The sequence below is a fragment of the Myotis lucifugus genome, unplaced genomic scaffold, assembly GCF_000147115.1.
Source record: "Myotis lucifugus unplaced genomic scaffold, Myoluc2.0 scaffold_264, whole genome shotgun sequence".
In the NCBI taxonomy this organism is placed as follows: Eukaryota; Metazoa; Chordata; class Mammalia; order Chiroptera; family Vespertilionidae; genus Myotis; species Myotis lucifugus.
In genome coordinates, this window is record NW_005871312.1 from 197,283 (window position 1) to 204,196 (window position 6,914).

Below are 6,914 nucleotides of genomic sequence, written 5' to 3' on the forward strand. Positions count from 1 at the left end.
ACCAAACTTTTGCTAGTTTCTACTCCAGTGTTTTGATTTGTATGCCCTGTCTAATAGTAATATAATTCACTTTATTTCTACAAAATAAGCTTGATATATTTTCTCCATTCTATATTATAATTATACTAGAGGCCTGTTGCACGAATTCATGCATGGGTGGGGTCTGGCTGGCCCACCCCAATGGGGGCCAATTGGGGGCCAGGCCAGCAGGGGGGAGGGGCCATGGGAGGTTGGCTGCTGGCCCCTCCCCTGATTGGGGTGAGGGGCAGAGTGGGGGTGAGGCCGGCCAGGTAGAGGGGCCACAGGAGGTTGGGGAGGCTGATCAGGGCCCTGATTAGGCCTGTAAGATGCCACAGTGTTCGTCATAGTGACTGGTCGTTCCTGTCATTCAGATTGTTCCATTGTTCTGGTTGCTTGGCTTTTATATATATGAATTGTGAAGTATAATTTATTTCTGGATATTCCATATGACTTAACACATCAATAGATATCAATCACTTAATAAAAAAGGAAGCTTATATATAAATATAGAACTAAGTTCCTAACAAAGCATCAGAAAATAATAACCATCAGTTTGTTAAAAAGTAAAAGATGTTTACCCTGATTAACTTATGTTCATATTGAGATATATATTAATATTATTTTATATAATATAATATGAAAAACAAATATAATATACAATTTATATTAATCCCAAAAATCATGACAATTTTACTTTTAGTTTACTCTTTTATCAAATGGTTATATAACTGTGTACTTTGATTTTAAAGTACTGAAGAACAGCCCAGCTGGCATGGCTCAGTGGTTGAGCATTGACCTATGAACCAGGAGGGCACAGTTCGATTCCGGTGAGGGCACATGCCCAGGTTGCAGGCTCAATCCCCAGGGTAGGGTGTGCAGGAGTCAGCCAGTCAGTATTTCTCTCTCATCATTGATATTTCTATCTCTCTCCCTTTCCCTTCCTCACTGAAATCAATATATATATTTGATTTATATTTGGTCACCTTTAAATATTTCTTATTTGTTTCTAAATTATTGGTTTATGAATATAAAATTTATATTGTAGAATTACTAAAGTTTTCTTTATGTTCAAATACACAATCAGACCTACAGGCTGCCTTCAGGTTGATTCTGGTCAAGGGCACATACTTTGGTTACAGGCTCAACTTCTGGCCCTGGTTGGGGTGCTTGATGGAGGCAACCTATGGATGTGTCTCTCTGTCTCTCCCCCTCCCTTCCACTTTCTAAAAACCAATGGAAAATTATCTTTGAGTGAAGATTAACAAAACAAAAAAACATAAAACCCAAACAAACAACAATATAAAAACAAAAACACAATCATTTTTATAATGGTCTATCAGCTACTAAAATTGTATATACATATATATGTGTACATATATGTATATATATTATATATGCTATATATGATTAATTATTTATGAATAAAGTCTAAAGACTATTACCTAGTTTCTCTATTTACTTCATTATTTTTTGTATATTAGAAGTATCTGGTTTAAATTAGGTATTTCTAGCAAGGTTTTTATATCTATTTTTCTTTGCCTATTTAAAAAATTCTAGTATATAGATGCTATTAATCTCAAATGCATATTTGTTGCCTTATTTTCTAGAATTTCCTTATTTTAACATTCATGAAGATGAAGTTTATAATCATTCATTTCACTTAATTGAATCTCTCTTGTTCATCTTTCTCATCCTACCTCAGTCATTACCTCATAGTAATCTTCAAACCTTTGTTTATGCAGTGCTTTTAAAAATCTCAGTCTGAGGTGTTCCTATCTCTAATGACCATATCATAGTTTTTTATGTGTGTTTTTTTTCCAGCTCATAACCTTCATTAACACTTGTACTTTACCAGGACTTAAAATTTCAATGATTCTATTACTTTTTTATTCTCCCTCACCCTTTTGACATCTTGTTATATATCCAACTTATTATAATCTTTCTCATGAATATATATATCCAGGTCTTTTTCCTATTTTATTTTTCCTGGAAAATTGGCCTTTGGTAAATTCTGAGCCTTGTTTACTCTAACCTGTACCTCTGCAGGTGACTATAACTGGGGAAAACCAGCCCTGCTGAATGGCCTTCCTTTAAATTCACCACCAGGCCCCTTAGACGTATCCTCATTTATTTAACAGGAAGCATTAGACTAATCATAAAATCTTAAGTGTATTTTCCTGTTATTTCTCTATTTTTATAACTTGTTTACTCATGAATATAATAATTTTCGCTGTGCTTTTGAGTATATACAGATGATTCTAAAAATTATTTGTAAGCAAGATAGAACTCTTTCTTCCTTTCAGGTGCTTTGCTTCCCACAATGTACTGTCCATGCTCCCGCAGCTATGTACATATAAAAAAAGATTAGTTGGCATGTACATTCTCTTCTCTGTTTCCCTTATTTATTGATGAGTTTTGAGGAAGTTTTCTTATAACCCTTCTTCCTCAACTTCTGAATGTAGCTAAGTTAGTTATAATTTTATTTTTACTATGTCTCTTCTATTTAAACTAGAGGCCTAGTGCACAAAATTCATGCACTCAGGGGCGGGGGAGGGGGGGGGGAGATGCGTCCCTCAGCCCGGCCTGGGCCCTCTTGCAGTTCAGGAGCCCTGGGGGGTCGGGGAGCCCTCAGACGATGTCCGACTGATGGCTTAGGCCCGCTGGGGAGAGGGCCTAAGCCTGCAGGTGGATATCCTTAGCGCTGCCACGGAGGCAGGAAAGGCTCCTGCCACCACTGCTGCAATCGCCAGCAGTGAGCCCAGTTCAGGGCTTCTGGCTAAGAGCACTCCCCCTGTGGGAGCACACTCACCACCAGGGGGCAGCTCCTGCATTGAGCGTCTATCCCCTGGTGGTCAGTGCACATCATAGCAACTGGTCATTCTGCCATTTGGTTAATTTGCATATGGTCTTTTATTGTATAGGATAATGCTTGCAAATCTTTAAATTCTCCTATTATCTGTGGGTATCTTACAGCTGTAGAGAGATTCATTTACTACTATTCTTTGTTCTTCTCTTCATCTTATGTAATTTTGAAGTCTCCTTTCAAAATCACTTAAGTCCTTATTTTCAAAATTCTTGCCTCAGAGCAGGTACTGGAGTGACATAAAATCTGAAATCTTGCCTATTGCTGGTAATCTTAATTTCTTCCTAACAGCTTAATAATACCTTTGCTAGTCATATTGATACAGAATTTTTGGACTGGAACCCAGATTCTTTGTCCACTGGAATTGAAGAATGAATCCACAGACAGAAAGTGGTATAGCAAAGGTGGACATTTATTGAAGAATAGATATAGGCACCCACATGGGGAGAGGGAAGAGTCCCACAGAATAAACTCCTACATAGGGAGGGGGAAAGGGTCCCACTGGGTTCCTTTTCCCTATGGCTTATAAAGGCTGCAGTTCCTGTGTCCTGATATCCCCTCTGATTGGTCAATATTCCCCTTCAAATTGGTTACTATAGTGATTCCTAAGGCCCTCCTCCCTCATAGTCCTTCCATTTCTCTGGGCTTTCTTCTTTTCCATCTGAATGAAGGGCTTCCTTCTCTTTATTTTGTAAATATAGACCTTTCCTGGCTACTTCCAGTTCCCTTGTCTTATGTAAATGCAACTGTTGCTGCTCCCTTGTCTTATGGAGATGTAACTGCACCTGGATTCCTTGTGTTATGGAAATGTACCTTCTCCCAGTCTGCAGCCCAGCACTTTTCCATGAACCCCAATTCTAAAAAATCCCTAAGCCTGCCTATGTTCCCCCAAAATTCCTGCTTCAATATGATGTTTTATGACAAGTTGCCTTATCTTAGAATATAGGAGCAATTTTCTTTCATTCCACCTCTTAATGTTTACACCTGAGAATCTAATGACAAAAGAAATATTTTACTTTTCTGATAACCTCTATTTTCTACCTAGAAACTTTAATGATTTACTCTTTATAGTTAGAGTTCATAAAATTTTAACAGAAATTCATATATGTGTCTTTTCTTATCAATTTATCTTTAAACTTAGTGAATCCTTTCAAAGCACACTCAGGTCTTTCTTCAAATTAATACAATAGTCTGATAATATTTTATTTGTTTGAATAGTATCTCTTCTATAATTGTTTTTATCTTGTTCCAATATTAGTTTTCTATGTTCCCCTTCTCCCCCACACATACAGAGACTTACCAGTAAACCATGGCATCAGGATGAACTTTTATAAATAAATTCTAATTTTACAAGTGACATCATACACCATCTCTAAGGGCCCTCCCAGAGGGAAAGGAGTATGACAACCTGAAGATTTGCCAGCTGCACTGGTGAGTTCTGACATTGCTGCTTTGTTGATTCTCAGCAGTGGGTGGCTGTCCCATATTGTCAGCTGCTGTGCTTCAGTGAGCACTTACAGTGAGCAGAATGGATGATGCTCTCAGGTGATCCCAAGCAAGTCACACTCCAGTGTTCCGTCTTCCTTCTTGCTGATGTCCAGACCAGTCCACCTACTCACATCCAATAGATGTCACAACCAATAGAATATTTTGATACTATATCAATTGAAATAAATAACCACTATACTCTTAGAAGAACATGGATAGACTCAAGAACATGTTACTGGCCAGTTGACAGATAGATTGCTAGGGATTTTTATAAATCTGATATTTTGAAAATGCTTATTGCATAAAGGTGTGGACGAAAGGGGCCACACGCTGACCTGACAAGCTCAGGGAAGGCCTGCGTGGCAGCCTAGCAGACTCAGAGACCTAAAATAACCACAAAGGATGGTCTGAAATTAAACTTTAACTAAAAGCAGTTATGGTGGGCAGTTATGTCCTAGGCCAGTATCTTCACTGACAAGATTAACTTTGATCCTTACTGAGCCCATTTGCCTTTTTGCCTCTAAGATAACATACCCTTGAAATGTCTGGATAACTTGTGATTCCCTTGTATTTGGAGCCCCTGGGGCACAACCAAATGTTCTGGGCGCCAGGACAGATACTACAAATTCCTTCATTATCATGTTAATTGATCCTGCACCCACCTAAGTATGTGTCCATCATTTTACTTTTTATCTTATCACAGAGGTTTCCCCTCTTCGCTTAATCCCACCTCCTTAAATCTGTCACCAATGAATTTCATGTATAAATACGGATGTAACCCTGCCATTCTCCGGAGCACTATCTCAATTCGTTGAGGTTCTGCTTCCCGGCATATGTCGACAGTTTGGCTCAAATAAACTCACAAAAATTCTTTATAGGTTTCAATGGTTTTTTACGTTAACAAAGGCTATCAAAATAAATTATTACATAACTAAAATGTTAAAATGTGCCAAGGAACTATTCATTTAAACAAATTCTAACCTAATAATATAGGTGTTTTTATGACAATGACATAATTCTGCTGGGGTAAGTTGTACATAGGTATGCAATAAATAAAAGAGGCTAAACAATGAACATAATATAAAATAGAAAAGTAAGTAACATATAATAATTATGTAAATTTAAAACATACATTCAAAAAAAGTCCCTCAGACTTATTTAGTGAATTAAATGTCTATTTTTTATTCCATTTGACGCAATGTTTAAGAAATAACTTTTAGAAGTCATGGGAAATGTTTCCAAAAAGTATCAGACTGTTCACTCAAAAAATGTATTTCCCTGTCTTTACTATTCATTGGCACAAACATGAATGATGTTATCATAGTTTACTTATTAAATACTACCAAAGGACTTTGCATAAAATATTTTTCATATTTTACTTGAGGTGGAAAAATACATATTGTGAAAGACTTTATTTAGAGCATACAAAAAGATGAACTATTTTCTATGCTAAAAATATTACTCAGAACTATGAACAGATGTGATTTTGTCAAAGCATTTATTTTACCAGTTATTGAAATAAAATATAAGCTATTTTGTAGAAAACTATTGTGACTACGAATGTGTCTTATTAATTATATGCAGGTTGATATTTAATGGCACATGTTGGCAATTGCAAAATATATCCCTCAAACTCAACAAATTTTTATACACAATTAACTATAAACTGAAAAGTTAAACATAATCTGAAAATTTTTATTATATGTAATTAAACTGATAATGATTTCAACTTAGATTCAGGGTGATAATTCTTTTGTTTCAGTTATATGTTTCCATCTCAGACTCACTGTAGATATATTGGAACACATGAAGACATTACAATCACACATGACGTTGGTGAGGGTGCTTGTTGTCGAAGGTATAATATTTTTTATCATTAAGGAAGTGCTATTCTTCATATTTAGGGAAGCTGAAATTCTTTGATATAAAAAATTGTTATGATTTGATTGCAATTACACCTGATAAATCTTGACATAATTTTCTCTCCATCTATATTGGCTTCTCTCATCCATATTTTAAAGTGCACAAACTTTTACTGACAACAAAAAAATTGAGTTCCTTGTAGTAACACACATTTTCATAAATGTAATGGTAAGTCAAAAAAAAAAGTTTAAATCATATTAAATTTTATTTTAAGTACCTGAATTAAGTCATTTACTTTAAAGAAATATTTGATCTTCATTAAAACATCCTTGCTTTTTCTAGATCTTTGTATGGTATCATTCATATACAATAAGAAAGAAAGTTAAAGGCAACTAGTGATTATTAGTGTTATGCTTTTCAATTTGAAAAATTCACCTTATAAGCAGGATGTGATTTTTCCAGACGGTCCTATTTACTGGGTAATAACTTGGAATAAACAACTGCAGAGTGATTTTTAAGTTTGTAGGCAAAATGGGATTTCATAAAAACTTGCTAAATGTCTAATAGTTGTAAAGAACATTTCCCTTTGAAATTTTTATAACCATGATTATTGATATTCACTTGTATGTGTGTGTCTTTGTGTGTAGTTGTATTTAGATATTTCACAATTTAATGGAGA